Genomic DNA, 19,865 nt, shown 5'->3' on the forward strand with positions numbered 1-19,865 from the left:
ATTTGGGTTTGCTTATCTAGGCTGCCCTCAGCATTCCAGCCACCTCAGTCTAATGACCTCTTTATTTTATTAATTTAACAGTTCCCACTTTTGGTCATTTTCTCATATGTGACAGAACACGTTTTGGTATTAGTGGCACTCTTTTGTTTGTTTGTTTGTTTTGTTTTTTACTTTTTTTTTTTTTTTAAAGTAAACTCTATGCCCAGTGTGGGGCTTGAACCCACAAGATCAAAAGCCACATGCTCCACTGACTGAGCCAGCCAGGCACCTTGGTATGAGTGCCAGTCTGTCACCATCAGAGTTAAGTTGCTCTTAATTTACTGTGAACCTCATAGGTGATGATGTCAGATCCGTGGAAGAAATATTTCTGCTGTTCATCTTGTTCCTCTTGTTTCTGTTTCTCCAAGCCCAGTGGGACCATCTGATGTGCTGCTGATGGCTGTGAACATGCACTTAAGACCTTTAAGAGGAAATAACATACCAGATCACTAAAATGATGACTTATTATAAGAATAACACTAACAGACTGGAATATACTCCTCAACCCCCATGAGCCAAGCCAATGGGTCTCAAATAAGTCAAAGAGGGGACATCAGCCTGTTTTAGCCAAGCGGCTGGTTTGTGAATTTACTGTATTTGCTGTGAGACCAGAGTGTTGGTCCAGGTGCTGCAGGAAGTATTTGCTGTGGCGCCGGCTCCTCCTTGTTCAGCCCGTAAGTCACCTAAAGCAGTTCTCTTATCCGAAACCATCTTAGCAAGAACATCTGGAGACTTAATTGTGTAGCTATGGCCTGAGCAGTAGTTCAGCAATAGTTGCCCTGGTGAAGGAGCGTTATTTTCTTGTGCGTTATCAGAGAGAAGAGGCAAGTGGTGGAAACGCAGAAGGAATAAAGAAGAAGGAGAAGAAGAAGGAATAATGGAGATGAAGATCTTGATCCATGATCTTGGAGGAGCTGTCCGCCTCAAGATGCCATCTGCTTCTGAGGAGGAACCTCCCTAGTCAACTTGAATTTTAGATCTCCAGCTGGCATGCCATTCCAAGAGTCTGGAGGAGCCCTTTTTCATGGGGAAAAGTGGACCCAAGTTCAAGTCCCTGAAGTTTGGCTGTGGTCTTGGCAGTGAGAAGGACTGTTTATGATTTCTTCCAGGGAGGTTCAAGGGCAGCCTTGGTTCTTGGTGATTCCAAGTCAGAAAGGTGGGAGAAAATTAGAAACGTTAGCCTGGAGAGTTGTAGCCAGACACTTGAGGAAACTAGAATTCAGGATCCAGTTCAGGTAATAGATACATAGTAGTTTCCTCCTTCCTTCCTTTTTTTTTTTTTTTTTTTTTGTATCCATTTTTTATTTACATTGTAATTAGTTAACATACAGTGTAATATTGGTTTCAGGAGTATGCAGTAGTTTCCTTTCACCCTTATTATTTCTAAGTAGGCTTTTTTTTTTTTAAAGTTTTATTTATTCAAGGAATCTCAATGCCCCCCCGTGGGGCTTGAACTCATGACCCTGAGACCAGAGTCACATGCTTCTCTGACTGAGCCAGCCAGACCCCCCTCCTAAGTAGTTTAAATTACATATGTTGATTAGAATTCTTAATCCGGAGAGTCCTTTATTTCTAGTGAAAACTAAGAAGTAAGCAACATCGACTGTCAGTTACACTAGCATTCTGTGGATTGGGAAATTTATAAATATATTTCACAATTTCTAGAAGTATATTCTTCCTCAGTTAAATTTTTGATGTGTTATAAAAGAGGTCTACTAATCAATCCAAATATCTTTAGTTCCTCTGTAAAAGAAAGCCAAAAGTGGATAAAGCTGTGTTCAGTAATTAATGTTTTAGTATTTTATTCTATTTGGAATGATTCATTGAGATACTCAATGAATAGCCATCATTTAACTTATCTCAGTATAATTTCAAGGTTTCCAGTTACTAAAAAGATTTCGAGGGGTACCTGGGTGGCTTAGTTGGTTAAGGGTCCTCTTGATTTCACTCAGCTAAGGTAAGGATCTCAGAGGAGCCCTGCCTAAGACTCTCTGCTCAGTGGAGAGAGTCTGCTTCCTCCTCTCCCTCTCCCTCTGCCCCTACACTGCTTCCGACCCACACTCTTTCTCTCTCTCTTTTTTTTTTTTTTCAAATTTTATTTATTTATTTGAGAGACAGTGAAAGCAAGAGAGATCACAGAAGGAGAAGTAGAAGAAGATTTGCCCCTGGGGGGAGAGCCCGACATAAGGATTGATCCCAGGACCCCAAGATCATGACCTGAGCTGAAGGGAGACATTTAACTGACTGAGCCACCCAAGTGCCCCACACTCATTATCTCTCAAATAAATAAGTAAATACTTAAAAAGGAGATTTTGAAAACTATCTTTTTTGACCCCCCAAAATTGTATAACCCACTGATAATCGTAATATTAACAAAATCTATAGTGTTTTTTATGTTCTAAGCATTTTGTATTTAATATTAAATACAATTAATATTAATCCTATAAAATATGTACTATTAAGGGTTTCTGTCTGGCTCAATGGATAGAGCATCTGAGTCTTGATCTCATGCTCATGAGTTTGAGCCCCATGTTGGGTACAGAGATTACTTAAAAAAATAAATAAATAAAAAGAAACATGTACTATTATATGGACATATACAAGTACATATATATATGCACAAACATACATATATGATCACTGAGAATACACATATTATTAATATATATAATTTTATATTTAGTTCATATCTTAAAAATATTTCTTTTCCATCATGGAAATAATAGAACAGATGATTTTTGGCAAATGAAATATATATACATAAAACACATAACATGATTCAGTGCTACAGTTTATAATGTAGAAATGGCTTGAGTTCTTTTTATTTTTTAAGTTTTCTTAATATACTGTCTAGATGTGTTATTTACATTATCTTTTTCATTTTATAGTATAGTTGACATATAATATTAATTTGAGGGGCCCCTGAGTGGCTCAGTTAGTTAAATGTCTGCCTTTGACTCAGGTCATGATCTTGGGGTCCTGGGATTGAGTTCTGTGTTGTGCTCCCTACTCAGTGGAGAACCTCCTTCTCCTTCTCCCTCTGCCCCACTCGTTCGCTCTCCCTCTCCCTCTCTCTCTTTCTCTCTCATGTGCATACACACTCTCCCAAATAAATAAATAATATTAGTTTCAGGTGTATAACAGTGATTGAACAACTAAAAACATTATGAAATGCTTACTACAAGTGTAGTTACCCTCCATTGCCATATGTCATTATTACAATATTATTGGCTATATTTCCTATGCTGTACTTTTCATCCCTGTGATTTATTTTATAACTGGAACTTTATACATTTTAATCCCCTTCACCTAGTTTGCCTATCCTCCCAACCTGGATTTTGGAAACTCTTTTTAAGAAGATAGACAATTAGGCATAATTATTGTTGAAAATGCATTTATAAACCTCTATGTTCCTTACATATATTTAATTTACTTATTCTTAACAATTATCTTGAAATTACTTGTGAAAATTTTATAAGGCATTAAGCAGCTAAGCATCATTTCTGCTGACATATTCTGTAACAAAGATAACATGAGCTTGTTTCACTTTTAGGAAACCTAGGTAGAACAAAAGTATTATAATTAATGCTGGTAACTCTAAAGACATGCCTATTATAATTAAACCAACACAACACTTAAACGAGCTTTTATTTACCAAGATTATTCTAGATGACATAAACTTGAAAACCATTTGAGTAAGTTCCTGTATTTCTAAGAATATACTGATTTATGTAAATACTTTCATGTCTTAAGCTCATTAAATAGAAGTCTTTACAAATTAATTTTGGTGATATCATCTGGAGGTAGAAAAATATCACACATCTATAACATACACACATAGAAATGCAGACAGAAATCTTATATTTTTAGAGGGACCTGAGTGACTCAGTTGGTTAAGCATCTGACTCTTGATTTTGGCTCAGGTCATGATCTCAGGGTCTTGAGCTCAAGCCCTGAGTTGATTCTCTCTCTCTCCCTCTCCTTTTGCCCCTCCCCACCACAGTGCTCACTCACTCTCACTCTCTCTTAAATAAATAAATAAGTAAATAAATCTTAAACAAAAATTTAGCCATGAGACCAACAGACACATACAAAGATACTCAGCTTCACTCATCATCAGGAAAATGCAAATCAAAAGATACCACCTAACACCAGTCAGAATGGCTAGTATCAAAAAGGCAAGAAATACAAATGTTGACAAGGATGTGGGAGAATAGAGAACCCTCATCCTGTGTTGCTGGGAATGTAAATTGGTGCAGTCAGTCTAGAAAACAGTATGGAATTTCCACAAAAAATCCGAAAATAGAAACACCATATGGTCCAGTAATTCCACTTCTGGGTATTTACCCAAAGAAAATGAAAACACTAATTTGAAAAGATACATACATCTCTATGTTTACTGCAGCATTAGTCATAATAGCCAAGATATGGAAGCAATCTAAATGTCCATCAAAAGATGAATAGGAGTGCCTGGCTGGCTTAGTCAGTAGAGCATGTGACTCTTGATCTCGAAGATGTAAGTTTGAGCCCCACATTAGGTGTAGAGATAACTTTTATAAAGATCTTGTGAAAAAAGGTGGATAAAGAAGATGTGGTATATACACACAATGGAACAATACTCAGCCATGAAAAAGAATAAAACCTTGCCCTCTGTGACAACATGGATAGACGTAGAAGGTATTATGCTACGTGAAATGTCAGAGAAAGACAAATATCATATGATATCACTTAAATGTGGAATCCAAAAAAACAAAACAAAGAAATAAACATAGCAAAACAAAAATAGAAACAGATTCATAAATATAGAGACTGGTGGTTGGCAAAGGGCAGGGAAGAGAATAGGCAAAATAGGTAAATGGGATTGGCAATTTCCAAATTATAAAGCTCCCAGTTATAAATAAGTCATAGGGAATATAGTCAACAATAATGTAACAGTTTTGTATAGTGACAGATGGTAACTATACTTCTTGTGGTGAGCATTTCATGTTAGTAATTGTCAAATCACTATGTTCTATACCTGAAACTAATATAATATTAGATATCAACTATACTTCAATTAAAAATACCGATAAATTTTGGTATGCCTAGCTGACTCATTTGGTAGAGCATGGGACTGACTCTTAATCTTGGGGTTGTAAGTTCAAGCCCCATTTTGGGTGTAGAGATTACTTTAAAAAAATCTTCGGGGATGCCTGGGTGGCTCAGTCAGTTAAGTGTCTGCCTTCGGCTCAGGTCATGATTTCAGGGTCCTGGGATCGAGCCCCGCATCGGGCTCTCTGCTCAGCAGGGAGCCTGCTTCCCTCTCTGCCTACTTGTGATCTCTCCCTCCCTGTCAAATAAATAAATAAAATCTTAAAAAATAATCTTTGGGGTGCCTGGGTGTCTCATACGGTTAAGTGTCTGACTCTTGGTTTCGGCTCAGGACATGATCTCAGGGTCAGGAGATGGAGTCCCTATATTGGGATCCACAACTTCACATTACTTAAAAATGCTTCAGATTCTCTCTCTTTCCCTTTGCCCCTCCCCCAGTTACATATATGTCCTCTATCTCCCTCTCTTAAAAAACAAGAACAAAAAACACCCAGTTCCTACCCGGTTTTGTATAACGGGGGCCAATCTGCCCAATTTATGACCATGAAACTACTTGGGGAGAAAAAAAGTCCTCTTGAGTAACTTGTCAAGTTTCAGTTGGGGCAAAGAGTAAATATTCCTGGTAGTACTGAACAATGCCACGGAACCAAGAGGAGTTCTCAAAGAGGTGCAAAAGATAATACTTTTCCCAAATCCAGAGCCACTCCTAAAGATCACCAATAGAAAGAAGACTGTTCCCCCTGAGAGCTGAAATTACTAAGGAGTTTTAACAGTTGGTAGGACCCTCGCCACAAATGGAATGCAACCCACATTTCTGCCCAGGCTTATCTAGCCATGAATGGAGGCACAACACACATTTCTGTTCAGCTATCTCTTGGGGGTCCCCAGTCTGATGGTTGCCAAGCCAAATTCTGAAAGATGCAAAATGAGACAAAAAAAAAGGCTATCGCTGTCCTTAGGAGAGAAAGAATGGATAACCAATTTTTTTTTTTTTCCCCTCCGCCGATCCGAATTTAGAAAGGAAGGGAAAATGTGAAATTTACCTTCGCTCCACCAGGCAACAGAGGTCTGGGAGGGCTGACTTTGGTAAGACTTGTTACCCTTTTCTGGCCTCTGCCAGTTTTCCCAGGATGCCTTCTGCCTGAGCCAGGGTGTCCCATGTCCTAGCTGGTCTTATATTGACCACCAGAAACTGTACAGGAAGAAAAATAATTTTCTCTCTACCCTTTGTAGTCAGTGTCTGGCTGAAACCCCTCTTTCTCTAGGGCATCTTGTAAATTGATAAGATTATCTAAAATGGTTAAAAGTTCGCACTGAAGCCACTGTAATTGAAGATTATCTTTGGTACGATTAACGTACTTGTTCAATCTTAAAACAAAATTTTATTTGTCTGAGGCCTCTCATTGGCACTGATTCAGTTAAAGTCAGATCTAGTCTGACCCTAGACCCAGTCCAGTTTTTCGGTCAGACCCAGTCCATTCCTAGAAGTTTTGGACCCAGTCCGGAAAACGAAATGTTCAAATAGTCTGAAAGCTCATAACACGAAAGCTGTGGAACTAGGATCCAGGAAGCAAGTAGGACTTGTCTACTATTGCCACAGGCAGCAAGAAAGCAGCAAGCTGAAGAGGCTCAGCAGGTACCTGTGTTTGGTTTCTCATTGCTCTGGAATTGTTAAACGACTGAGGCATATTAAATTTTTTTATTTTTATTTTATTCACTTTTTTTTAAAAGATTTTATTTATTTGTCAGAGAGAGAGAAAGAGAGCACAGGCAGGGGGGCCAGCAGGCAGACAGAGAAGCAGATTCCCCGCTGAGCAGGAGCCTAATGTGGGACTCGATCCTAGGACCCTGGGATCATGACCTGAGCCAAAGGCAGATGCTAACTGACTAAGCCACCCAGGCCCCCCTTTATTTTCTTTTTCTTTTTTTTTTTTTTTTTTAAGATTTTATTTATTTATTTGACAGAGAGAAATCACAAGTAGGCAGAGAGGCAGGCAGAGAGAGATAGAGAGGAGGAAGCAGGCTCCCTGCTGAGCAGAGAGCCCGACGCGGGACTCGATCCCAGGACCCTGAGATCATGACCTGAGCCGAAGGCAGCGGCTTAACCACTGAGCCACCCAGGCGCCCCTATTTTCTTTTTTAATAAAGATTTTATTTATTTATTTTGTGTGTGAGAGAGAGAGAGCACAATCATGGGGAGTGGCAGGCAAACGGAGAAGCAGGCTCCCTGCTGAGCAGGGACCTCCCCCAAACCCCCAATGCAGGACACAATCCCAGGACTCTAGAATCATGACCCGAACTGAAGGCAGATGCGTAACCGACTGAGCCACCAGGCGTCCCATATTAAAATTTTTTAGAGTTTATTTGAACAAATGCCAGTTCAAACTGGGCATTGCCAAACCAGAAATGGTTAGGAGCACTCCCCTCACAGGAGCTGGGGGAGAGAGTTTCATGGAGAAAACATGAAAGCAAAGTAGGGCAATTATTGATTGGCCATCACTCCATGCCTAGTTGTTGGCTGTTTGTGACTGGTTGTTCTTAGCATTTTGATTTTGTAACCCTGAGGCATTTAGAGGCTTTGGTTTTGCTCTGCTTTTGTAGGTCTCCACAGCATTAGAGCCTTCTCAATTTAATGGCCTCCTTGTTTAATTTACTAGGATTTTATATTTAAATCTCTTGAAGAATATTCATTTATTGGGTCAGTTTCCTATGTCAGCTAATTATACTGTGCGGATTTGCTATGACTGCAGTGACGTTCTTTCTCAGGTCAGTGGGGGTTTTGCATTGCATTTAAGAATCAATATTCGTTTGGGTTTGATAGTTTCTGTTTATCTTTTTTTAAAGATTTTATTAATTTATTTGACAGAGAGAGAGAGAGAGAGAGAAAGGACAAACAGGAGAAGCTACAGGCAGAGGGAGAGGGAGAAGCAGGCTCTCCACTGAACAGGGAGCCCAATGCAGGCTCGATCCCAGGACGCTGAGACCATGACCTGAGCCAAAGGCAGACACTTAACTGACTGAGCCACCCAGGCGCCCCTCCTATTTATCTTATAAATCTTTTTTAAACAACACAAACATGAAAATAAGAAAATAAGAAAAAAAATTCTTTTAGCTTTATTTTTTGTCCTGGGTCAATAGATAGGCACAGGGCCAGAATCTCTCTTTCATTAGTTCATTTGTTTTTGTTTTTTTTTCAATGCACTGTTTGTACAATTGTACAGGAATATACACTTAAAATGTCTGCCTTTCTTCCTGGGGTTGGCTATGAAGATAGAACTTGTAAGAACTAAAATAAGTAGGAAGTGCTTAATACTCTAAGCACAAGAGAATCCAGAGTTCTCTGCGTGCTTTAAGGCAAGAAGGAACCTTTCTGCAAGGGTAGAGGTTGAGCAGACGCAGGTGGGTGAGAGGTTTGAATTTGGTCTTGATGTTGTATTGGCATTTCAGAATGACCTTACAGCAGAGTAGGTAGGAGCTTGAAAAGAGGCTTAGAGGTGAAGAAAGTATTAGAGGGAGGGAATGGTATATATAAAGCAAAACATTTTAGTCACCTTTGGGGCTCCTGTGGGGACCAAGGGATTACTTAGACTAATGTAAAAGTGTCCAAAAAGGGGGACACCTGGGTGGTTCAGCGGGTTAAAGCCTCTGCCTTCGGCTCAGGTCATGATCTCAGGGTCCTGGGATCGAGCCCGGCATCGGGCTCTCTGCTCAGTGGGGAACCTGCTTCCTCTTCTATCTCTGCCTGCCTCTCTGCCTACTTGTGATCTCTGTCTGTCAAATAAATAAATAAAATCTTTAAAAAAAAAAAAAGTGTCCAAAAAGGAAGTGCCATAAACCAAGGTTACACGTGGGTTAGGTGGAGATCAGGGAAAATTTGAATGCCAAGCTCAAGACTTATTCCACAGATAAAAACTTCTGAATTTCTATGTAGTAGTGGCATGTTGTCCCCAAGAATTCACTTCATAGGCCTCCTACACTGGGAAGCAATTGTCCCAGAGCCCCAGCCTCTGCCCTCTGGGCTCCATTGTGTCTCTTGCCTCTCATAGGCTGCTCCCCAGCCATGGCTGAGTGGGGGAATATTCAGGAGGCAATCTCTTTGTTGGTTGACCTTGCCTCAAGAACTCCAGACAACTTTGCTGAACCTTCCTTAGATATTAAGGGGTCTGGGATGCTTCAAGTAAATGGGGGTCTGTCAGTTCTCTTAACCTTGCCTTAACCCATCTGTTGTTTCTCTCTCTTTTTTTTTTTTTTTTGAAGATTTTATTTATTTGAGAGAGAGAGAGAGAGAGAGAGCATAACCAGGGCGAGTGGCAGGCAGAGAAAGAGGGAGAAGCAGACTCCCTGCTGAGCAGGGAGCCCAACATGGGGCTTGATCCCAGAACTCCGGGATCATGACCTGAGCTGAAGGCAGACGTCTAACCGACTGAGCCACCCAGGACCCCTGTTAGTTCTCTTTTGCATAGCTATTTCTATTAACAAAATACTCATTTATTTAATCTTGTCTTGACTTTTGCTTCTTAGATAAAGCACCAGGACTAAAGAGGTGTTTAGGGTGGCAAACTGGTTGGAGGTATATGACTTGGGAGATGTGTTTGTATGGCTGGCACACTGCTTTTATTTAGATCATGTGGATATTTGAAGAGACTTTGGTGAAACTAGTGGTGATTATAGAGGTCTATAGGACCTCCCTAGGTTCCCCTGGGTATTGGTAGTGGGGAGTCACTTAATATTTTTGACTTATTACATAAATGATGACACATTATTTCATAGTTCAGCCATAAACTATATGTTATTGCATAATAACACTCATTTTTGCCTCTAGTTCAGTGCTTCTGACTTAGAACTGTTAAGTGTTTGACAAAGACAGCTTAGAAATTCTTTTCTCTATTATTTTCTTCCCTCAGTATTCTTTTATACATTTTATCAGGAATTATGGCATGACCATACAACTTCTTAATTTAGAGTGCCTCTTCTTTGTGTAATTTGTGAGAGAACTCTTATGACAGCCAGAAATTATTTTGAGTCAGTTTAGCATTAATAAAGACATGCTCCCTGTTCGCCTGTTACTCAGCTTTGGGTTCTGCTTGGTCTTGCATTGAAATAATTCTATGTTTAGGACCTTGCCCTTGGTTGCCTTGGATCTCCTGGTACTGTCACAACTTTGGGCTGTGACTTTGCTGCAGGTGCTAACTGGAGGAGACAATAGGCTGCCAAGCAGAGGCAGGGGGGGGGGGAAACTGGATTTCCACACATCCTGCGGCCTTGGCAAGTGGCACATATCGCATGAGTCTGTGAAAATAGCTTCTACTGGGAATATGTGCCATAAATAAACAAAGACTGCTCAGAAAGTTAACAAAAGTGAAGGAATGAGGGAGGAAGAAGAGAGGAGCCTGGTTGAGGACTGAAGGCCCTTGAAGGGCACGGGATTGGGTGGTCAGACACAGCAAAGGGGGAGGACAGAGGAAGCCAGCTAGGGGATGTGAGAGCCCACAGGAATCAGCAAGACTGTGAACAGGGTTCTTAGAAGGGAAGGGGAAAGTGGCCAGTGGTTTTGATTTGCATGCATAACTGAGCAATTAGGAGCTTTTGGTATCCTTTAGGGAAAGCATGTACTTCATCCTGAGTGACCTAGGGGTTATTTAACAAATGCAAAATCAACCAGGCCTATTGTCTTTATATGCAAAACCATCCTGTCATTCTTTTGTTACTCTGGGAATATTCTAGAGAGTTGATGCCTCATTTATCCCTGAAGACTTCGAGTCATCTGCTGATTCCCTAAAAACAAAGATACATTCCAGAACTGAAGAATTGAATGGATATTTTCCATTGACCATCCCATGCTTTGATTTTGTTGGCATTCTTAATTTCTGTTTATAGTAAAATGTGAGTGTTTCCCTGGGCAGTAAAATGGATTTTTCTCTAGTAAATGTTTGTTCCTATGCAGAAAAATGTGAACAAGGCTTTATAATTCATTGTTAACGAGTAGTTTAAATTGAAGGTGGTAGAGATAGAAAAGTTGGAAGAACAGCTATTTGTGACGTTTTCAGGAGGCGAATTCTCGCAGTGAGTAAAGCTGAGTGGATTATACTGTTCTTTAAAAATGTATAACACATTTTGTACAAAGAAGGTAGTGAAAACCAGATATCATTTATCTTCTAGGTGGATGGAAAAGAGACCAAGAGAAAAAAATAAGTGGCTTAATCACCCAACTTTGCCCAGAGAATGGAATATAAAATGCAAGATTCCAAACCCCGCCCTTCCATTTCATCTTCATTTCTGAAAAACACAGGTGAGCATCATCATTTCAAAAATTGATCTAGTGGCTGTGAAAACAGAGTGGCCAAGACAGCAATGCAGATCTGGTTCAAAGATTGGTTTAGTTTTCTTGCAAATACAATTAGAATGGTATTGTTTTCTTATTTGTGAATGTGGAAATAGGTGGCTTGATTTTTTTTAAAAGCACATCTCTGTGAGCTGTGTAGGACCTATGAAGATGGGCTACACAGAACTCAGTCTCTACAGGAAGGACAACTCCAACAATAGCCAACAGTGATAGCCACAGCCTAGGGAATCCACATTCTGTGCTGGACATTGTCCTAAGGTGCACTCCGTAGGTTTTCCACTGAATCCTTATCATAAGATTCATTAGGTAAGTATTTTCAGCGCTTTATGAGTATGGAAATGGAGGCATAGAGAGACTAAGACATTGGCTGACGTTCAGGTATCTAATATGACTAGTCCAACTTTGTTATCTCTAGAGGTAATTCTCTTAACCAAGGCAGATTATGTAAGTGGTAAAATGAGTGCTGATGGGACTACACCAGCTCCTTTCACACATTTGATTCTCCTGCAAGGATATCCAGATTGTAGAGTAAGCCAAATCAAAATGCTCTGATCTGTACAAGGCTTTGCCATAGGAAGAACTACTATGTGGCCTGGTCTTATGATATCTTATGTCCATCAGCTAATTGCTTTTGGGAGAAGGACTTCACCGAGTAGTAGTTTCCAGGTAAGTAGTTCAGGTAATAAAGGACTGCAAACATTGAGTTTAAGCAATAGCAGGGGAAATACAGTGTAAAAGCACAGTTCTCAGTTCTGGGGTCTTGGAAATCCACAGACAGCTGCTGAAGGCCCAGGATAGACAAATTCTGTGAGCTGTAGTGATGATCTCCAAACGTGTTTGTTCACACATCATCTCAGCAAAAAATGCTGAGATCGGCCATGAATACTGTGTGTGTATTTCTAGATTATACACAGCAGTCCCCTCATACCTGTGGTTTTGCTTTTCACGGTTTCAGTTACCCTTGGTCAACTGCTGATCCTTCTGACGTTTCATCAGAAGATCAGTAGGAGCTCAGTGCTCCATCACAGTGCACATCACCAGTCTTACATCATCTCAACACGCAAGCATTGTGTCATCTCATCATCACAAGAACTGTGAGGACACCACAATACGATATTTTGAGGAGATAGACCACATTCACATAGCCTTTATTATAGTATATTGTTATAATTGTTCTATTTTATTATTAGTTATTATTGTTTATCTCTTACTGTGCCTAATTTATAAACTCTATCATAGGTATGTATGTTTAGGACAAAACATAGCGCAGATATGGTTCGTTACTACCTGTAGTTTTAGGCATCCACTGGGGGTCTTGCAATGCATTTCCCTTGGATAAGGGAGGATAAGTGTACTACTAAATTAATATATTAAGAGATCGTCAATGAGAGTTTTATTTATTTTTTTAAGGATTTCTTTATTTATTTGAGAGACAGAGAGAGAGAGAGAGAGTTGATGAGCAGGGGGAGGGGGCAGAGGCAGAGAGAGAATCTTCAGGCAGACTCACCATTGAGCACAGAGCTCACGACCTGAGCCAAAACCGACAGTCGGATGCTGAACTGACTGAGCCACCGAGGTGCCTCTCAATGAGACCTGAGACTTTTAACATACATCAGGTTTAGTAAGATTTTGCAAAGTAATGGACTGAATATGTCTCATGGTTTCTGTAAAAGTTTTAATTCCAGTATACTTAACATACAACATTATATTAGCTTCAAGTATAAAATATAGTGATCCAGCTCTTACATACATCACCAGGTGCTCATCATGACGAGTGCACTTCTTAATCACCATCACCTGCTTTACCCATTCCCCCACCCCCTCCACTCTGATAGCCATCAGTTTGTTCTCTGTAGTTAAGAGTCTGTTTCTTGGTTTCTCTCTCTCTCTCTCTCTCTCTCCCCCTCCCTCTCTTGCTCTCCCCCTACCTCTTATGTCTTCGCTCATTTTGTTTTGTTTCTTTAATTCTACATATGAGTGATGTTATATGGTATTTGTCTTTCTCTGACTGACTTATTTCACTTAACATAATACTCTCTAGTACTATTCATATCATTGTAAATGGCAAGATTTCATTCTTTTATTATGACTGCATAATATTCCATTATACACACACACGCACACACACCCAACATATTCTTTATCCATTGATCAGTCAAGGGACACTTGGGCTGGTTCCTCATAAAACCGTGAGGTTCATAATATTATTGAAAAATATGGTAATGGTTTGTTTTTATAGTCTGGATGTTTATTTTTATTTTATTTATTTTATTTATTTATTTATCACAACTAGGCAGAGGGGTAGGCAGAGAGAGAAGGGGAAGCAGGCTCCTTGCCAAGCAGAGAGCCTGATGAGGGGCTTGATCCCAGGACGCTGAGATCATGACCTGAGCTGAAGGCAGAGGCTTAACCCACTGAGCCACCTAGGCGCCCCTGGATGTTTAGTTTTAAAATATTTTGCAAATTTTGATGACTTTGTGCTACCATTAGCCAGTTTCTAAAATAGAAATATACTTTTGTGCTGAGATTGATGGCTAACAGTACCATAGGGAGCCTTCTTAATTTCAATGTTGTGTGGCTGATTTCTCCTTGGATCTGATTGTATCAGTATTTTTCAAGGACTGCATATCATAACCTATTGGTAGATTATAATATTAATAGCACAACCTATTGGTGGATTATGCTATTAATAATAGCTAATACTACTTTTTAATAGAATAAAAGACAAAATGTTAGATACAATACAAATAAGTATTGTTTTAAGAAACTCTTCTTTTGGTTATATACCCCTATCTCTGTATCTGTATATACTTACACATCTATATATAAATACCTAAATACAAAATTATGATGTGAAATGTGGTAGTCAGATGCTTTTGAAAGTACTGAATTGCATCATTATTGTTTTTGTCCAGGACTTGTCATTGTTCAAGAGGTTATAATAGAAGAAGGAGAAACGTAAACTCTATTTTCTTGCTTTTCTCTTGTGCTTGCATTATTTCAATGAGTGTCACACCTTGATTCCTTTACACAGAGCTTTTTAAGCCATTCATGAGTTGCGTGAGTGTTCTTTTAGTTCCAAGTGGAGAATATAGTCTGCAAATTCACTTAGCCAGTATCAGCTGCAACAGAACAAAAGTATTCCAGGTGCCTGACAAACCCTTTGGTAACTCTTTTCCCTCAGGAGATTTCCAGTAACATACTCGGCTCATTACCGTCAGATATCCCAACTGAGAGAGAGTACCACTGACGATCTTTATATGACTTGTTAGCAAAGCTTAATTTCTTTCTTACTATTTTAGACAAAAAACACGTTTAAATTAAAGTGCTGATACTGTTATCTTGCAGCCGGGTGGATTGTTTTGGGTCATGCCTGGGGGGCATGGGTCCTGCTCTGTAGACACATTCTCTAGTTGCAGCCGCCCCTGCCTTCTGTTTTGACCTCCTGTCACACCACTGTACCTGCTCTAGCCTGACCACATGGAACATCCCAAACAAGTTCCTGCTCAGGCCATTTGAATCGGTGCTTCTCACTATCCCACATGATCCCTTTGAGTCTAGATTTTGCCATCATGTTGCATTTGGCTCAAAAGATACCTTCCTGAAGAGGACCTTCCTGATTATTGTATTTCATATAGCCCCCTCCTCTTTCCACAGCCCTAACCCTCAGTTACTCTCGATTCCATTATTCTCTTCTACTTATTTGTTTTCATAAAAGTTATCACTATCTGTTTAATCCTACCCCCACAGTCTAAATCTGAGCCTTCTAGATGAGCCTCTAGAATGAGATATTGTCTCCACAGTATACCCCAATATTCCCAGGATGTTTTTGGGGGGGGGGGGGCTGGTAAATATTTCTGGAGAGATTCAACAAATGATTGAACATTTCTCCTGTCCCTCTGCCTCACTTGAGCCAGTGCCTTTGGATCTAGTTTTCTCATTTTTCTCTGAAACCAGTTCCTTCCCATGGTATCAGTTGGCAGAGACACTGTATATTGAAGAGTGGGTGGTTGTAGGATAAGCCAAATGCTGTGAGAACTCCCTGGAAGAAATGCTCATGGACAGGGGTTGGGTAGGGATGCTGGTCCTGGAAGTCCTGATGGTTTATTTTTTGGTAATAAAATGATAATTCCACTTACGCATTTGAGAACAGAGACTTACAACTCCCGATGAATTATGTTGTTAGCTCTAAAGGACATCAAAGTTTTATGTCCATGGACAATTTCCATGATCAGAAATTTGATCTTCAATTGGAGATGTTTTCTTGAGACACGGTTAGTAGAGACTGCTAAATTTTATCCCTGTAGACAAAGTATTACACTCTGAATTTGGAGTTAATCGACTGTACCTAAATGCACCACCACCCTGCCTTATGTGTGGTACTCGGTAGACTCTTAATAGGCATTAGTTAGATGAATAAATAAATAAACATAGTCAGTCTTGGGATTTGGGTCTGGGCTGGCTCTGACATTATTTAATTGTGCACCGTGGATCAGGGTCTGACAGTCCAGGCCTCCACCAGTTTTTATAAACAAAGTTTCATTGAAACACGGACATGCTCGTTTGTTGAAGTATTGCCTTTCACATGCCAGCAGCAGAGTTGAGTGGGTGTGACAGAGACCATATAGCCCACAAAGCCTAAAATATTTACTACTTGGATATTTACAGGAAATTTTTGCTGACCCCTGGGCTGGAGAATGTCACTTAACTTTCCAGGGCATTGATTTTGTCATTCGTAAAATGAGTTAAATGGACTCAGTGGTGTCTGAAGTCCTTCTCAGATCTCACATCTGTATTTCCTGGAATCCAGGAGACTATGTTTGGGAACTCAAAGTGATATGGATTTAAGGTTACCCTCAGTGTCTTCTTAGAAAAGAAGATTTCAAGAAGCTATGTGTTCATTAAATGAGCATAAATATTTTACCACATGTGTCTTAAAGACGTGTGGAGCATTCCAGGTTGAGTTAATTTCTCTGGTTTGGTGTTTAAGTGCTTGGATCAGCAGACTTACTGTGCTGCTTAGTTCCTTCCCACTGCTTTTACCAAAGGCTTTGCTAAAGTGAAAGTCAAGAGTTTGTAAAGAAACTTTGAAAGGTGGGTTTGCTTATTATCTATAATGCTTTAGGTGTGGGTCTAGTATATTGAATTAAGAAGTGAAAAATCATGTTAAATATAACATTAAAATCTCAGCTGAATTTCTTTGACTTACTATGAAGTTGTTTATGGGCCAGATAAGAAAATTATTAGTTGCTTACATCTTCCAGAAGAAAAATTCTGGTTTGGGAAGAAAAAATTGTCTATTAAGTTAGAACCAATTACTTTATCTCAATTGATTTTCTTGTTTTGGGTTTAAATTATGAGTGCTTAAGCAAATAAAAGCCTCATGGATACCTTTCAAAGATCATTAGATCTGCAGATACTTGGCTCAGGTCACAGAATTTGCACTGGATATTTCTTCTTGCCATCTTTGTCCTTAGCTACTCCTATTTCCATTGCCATACCCTGTATCAGAGATCACGGAAGATGAGCAAATCATGGAGTCAGGAGTCTCTAACAAACTGAACAAAAAGAAATGGAATACATTGAATTTTTATGTGAGGACAAGCAATGAATTACAGTTCAGGGACTCTATCCCTTATTCATTAAACATTTGTTGAGCATCTACTATGTGGCAGTTCTACACCAGGAGCTGGAATATCTCAGTGTTATGTTATCTTTTACAGAATGCTAATCTATAGAAATTTAGAGATTTCACACCATGATCCCACTCGATTTTCACACAAAACGTTGAGAGGGAATCAGAACAAGGATTCTGTTCAACCCTAAGGTTTGTGTGGACCCTTCTGGGGGAATATTGGAGTGGATAGAGTAGGGAGGTGAGTCCAGCCTGCTCCGGCCTCCTCCAGGTGAGTTTTTAAAGATGGGATCTTGCTGTGTGAACTGGGGAACACCAGGCACCTCACTGACCTGAAGTTGGGGAGCAGAGAAAGGTCAATGACATGGTACTCATGCAGGGCAACCTCTGCATGCAAGAGGTATGATTTCCTAGTTTATGTCCTACTCTGTCTCCCAGACCCAAGCAGGAGGCTGGATTTTCAGCTCACAGCAAGAGCATCCCTTCTGGGTCTACATAATTACCAGATAACTCTGGTGCTCACCCAACACCACCCCTCCCCCCGCAACCAAACTAAAAGAGCTCCTTCTCACTTGGGAGTAGAGTACGGGTGTCCATGAAATGTGAATATTCTTTGCACATCATCCGTCAGTGTCTGATGACCTAATAATAATAGAAATAGCATCTTAGACCTGTCGATAGGTAACTCTTTGCCTTTGGGTAAGTAACTCCCTGAGCCATAACAAGGGAGTTGGACTAGATTATCTTTGAGGTCTTTCCCAGTTCTTACTTCCCATGATTTTTGGACTTAAACTTGATTCCCAAATTAACTCAGTTTATGCAGGGCTCATGATCCAGAGATATCACTGTAGCAGATGCTGTCACGGCAGTGCCTGTTCATATCCCCTTGGCACTCCCCGTTTCTGCAGGCTTTCACTATCACTCTGCCAGAGGCTTTCATCTGGCTGCTGAGACATGCTTGGGTGGAAATGCAGGGGAATTCAGATCCCCAGCAGTGGTCCTCCACTGAGGCCAAATGTGAGCTGAAGAAAGACATTGCAGCGTTCTTTTTCCTTGGGGGAGACAGTTCTGAAGTGGGTTCTCACTTACCCACAGCAGTAACTTGTTGGTTAGTGCACACCACATTGACTTCCTTCTCTTCCCTCTCTTATGTCACCTCCCAAATTAGCCACTTGCACTCACATCCTTCTCTGAGGGTCTGCTTCTGGGGGAGCTCAACCTAAGACTAGCCCCAAGCAAGTCCTACTGCAATTCATCTAGTAGCATATGCATTAAATCACAGTGGTCCGTTCCTTGAGGAATATATCTTGTTTACCCCGACTAGGCTTAGCAGATTTAGCAAATAAAAATTTAGGACTCCTAGTTGTATCTGAGCTTCAGATAATATCAAATAATTGTTTAGTATAAGTTTATTCTATCTCAAATATTACATGGGATATACTTACACTAAAAAAGTCATTATTTATTTGAAATTCAGATATGGTGAGGGTCCTGTATTTTACCTGTCATCCTGAATCCCAACTCTCATTGGGCAGCTAGACCTGTTCCAGAGCTGAGGAAAAGAGGGTGATTGGGATTGGCTTAGCAAATGTAGAATGTAGAGGGAGTGAATAGCAATGCTTTAGAGATAAGGACATATCCTGTACCAAATAGGAGATGGGTGTAAAGTGGTGGATGAGGAACGATCAAAGAACTTGAGCAAGAAGGCAAAATCCGGGTACAACAAAACTGCAACCAGCCATCTCAAACATTGTGGGGAAGGAGATGCCAAAGTCAGTGAACTTGCCCAGACATTAATTCATTTCTCTAGCCCCGCTGCTTTGCACAGTACGTGGCTCACTCTGGGTACTCAGTGAACACTGAATAACTGGGTAGGGAAGGAAGATTGGCGGAAATAGGGAATTCTCTTTTGTGAGCTTTATGGAAAATGCTGCCCACTAAAAACTGCACGGGGCCTTTTAGAGCAATGACTTGCATCTGATTATAGAAGCATAGAAAATATGAATTGCTGTGTGAATTCTAAGTAATGAGCTTTTCTAACCCTTTCCTCATTTCTCATTGCAGGGACCATTCAACTTAAATCTTTCATGGCTAGCCAGGTTTTTGAGTGCCACTTGTATGTTCAAAGCTAATTTAGCTAATAGCTAACTTATCTGAACCTCGAACAATATTACTGGAGCATTTAGATTGACAGAGGGAGTTTAGGATGAACATTCCCCATTCAATTTCAGAAGATTGTAATCAATTTATATTTTTAATGACATTTTCTTTTCTTCCTGCAGGGAAAGTAGAATCTCATCCTATGTTTATTATTTCTAACTATAAGTTCAAAGTTGAAAAAGATTGGTTTTTATCCTCAGCAAGCTATGTGAAATTTCCTAACTCTTTTATAGAGAAAATAAAAGGAAATACAAAAATAAATGAATGCTATAGATAACAGAAGAGTAGTGTTAACATGTCCTCAATTTTCATTAAAGTCACCTTTTATTGTTACTAGACAAAAACATTTTTTATGAAACTCTAATCAGGCCAGTCTCCAAAGGGTGGTTTCAACTTTGAATCATTCATTCTATGGCTGATATATCTTTAGAGTTCATTCTGCGTTAACAGTATGTCAACCACATGAGAAGGGCAGAAATCTGTATATGGAGAAATACCAAAAATGCACCTAGGAATTCAAAATAATATACATCTTAATGTAAAATTAAAGATGTATTTGTTCTAACTTTTCTGTCAGTAGTATAAGTTTTCTCTGAT

The 19,865-nt window shown here is 39.8% G+C and overlaps 1 long non-coding RNA gene across 1 annotated transcript in view; it reads left to right on the plus strand.

The window, feature by feature from the left end:
- Positions 1-19,865, plus strand: part of LOC131821892 (uncharacterized) — a 52,605-nt gene that overhangs the window by 26,283 nt on the left and 6,457 nt on the right. Inside the window, exon 2 of the long non-coding RNA XR_009350010.1 lies at positions 11,290-11,419. This is a non-coding gene — a long non-coding RNA (uncharacterized LOC131821892). The remainder of the gene's footprint in view (positions 1-11,289; positions 11,420-19,865) is intronic.

This window comes from Mustela lutreola, chromosome X (genome assembly GCF_030435805.1).
Source record: "Mustela lutreola isolate mMusLut2 chromosome X, mMusLut2.pri, whole genome shotgun sequence".
In the NCBI taxonomy this organism is placed as follows: Eukaryota; Metazoa; Chordata; class Mammalia; order Carnivora; family Mustelidae; genus Mustela; species Mustela lutreola.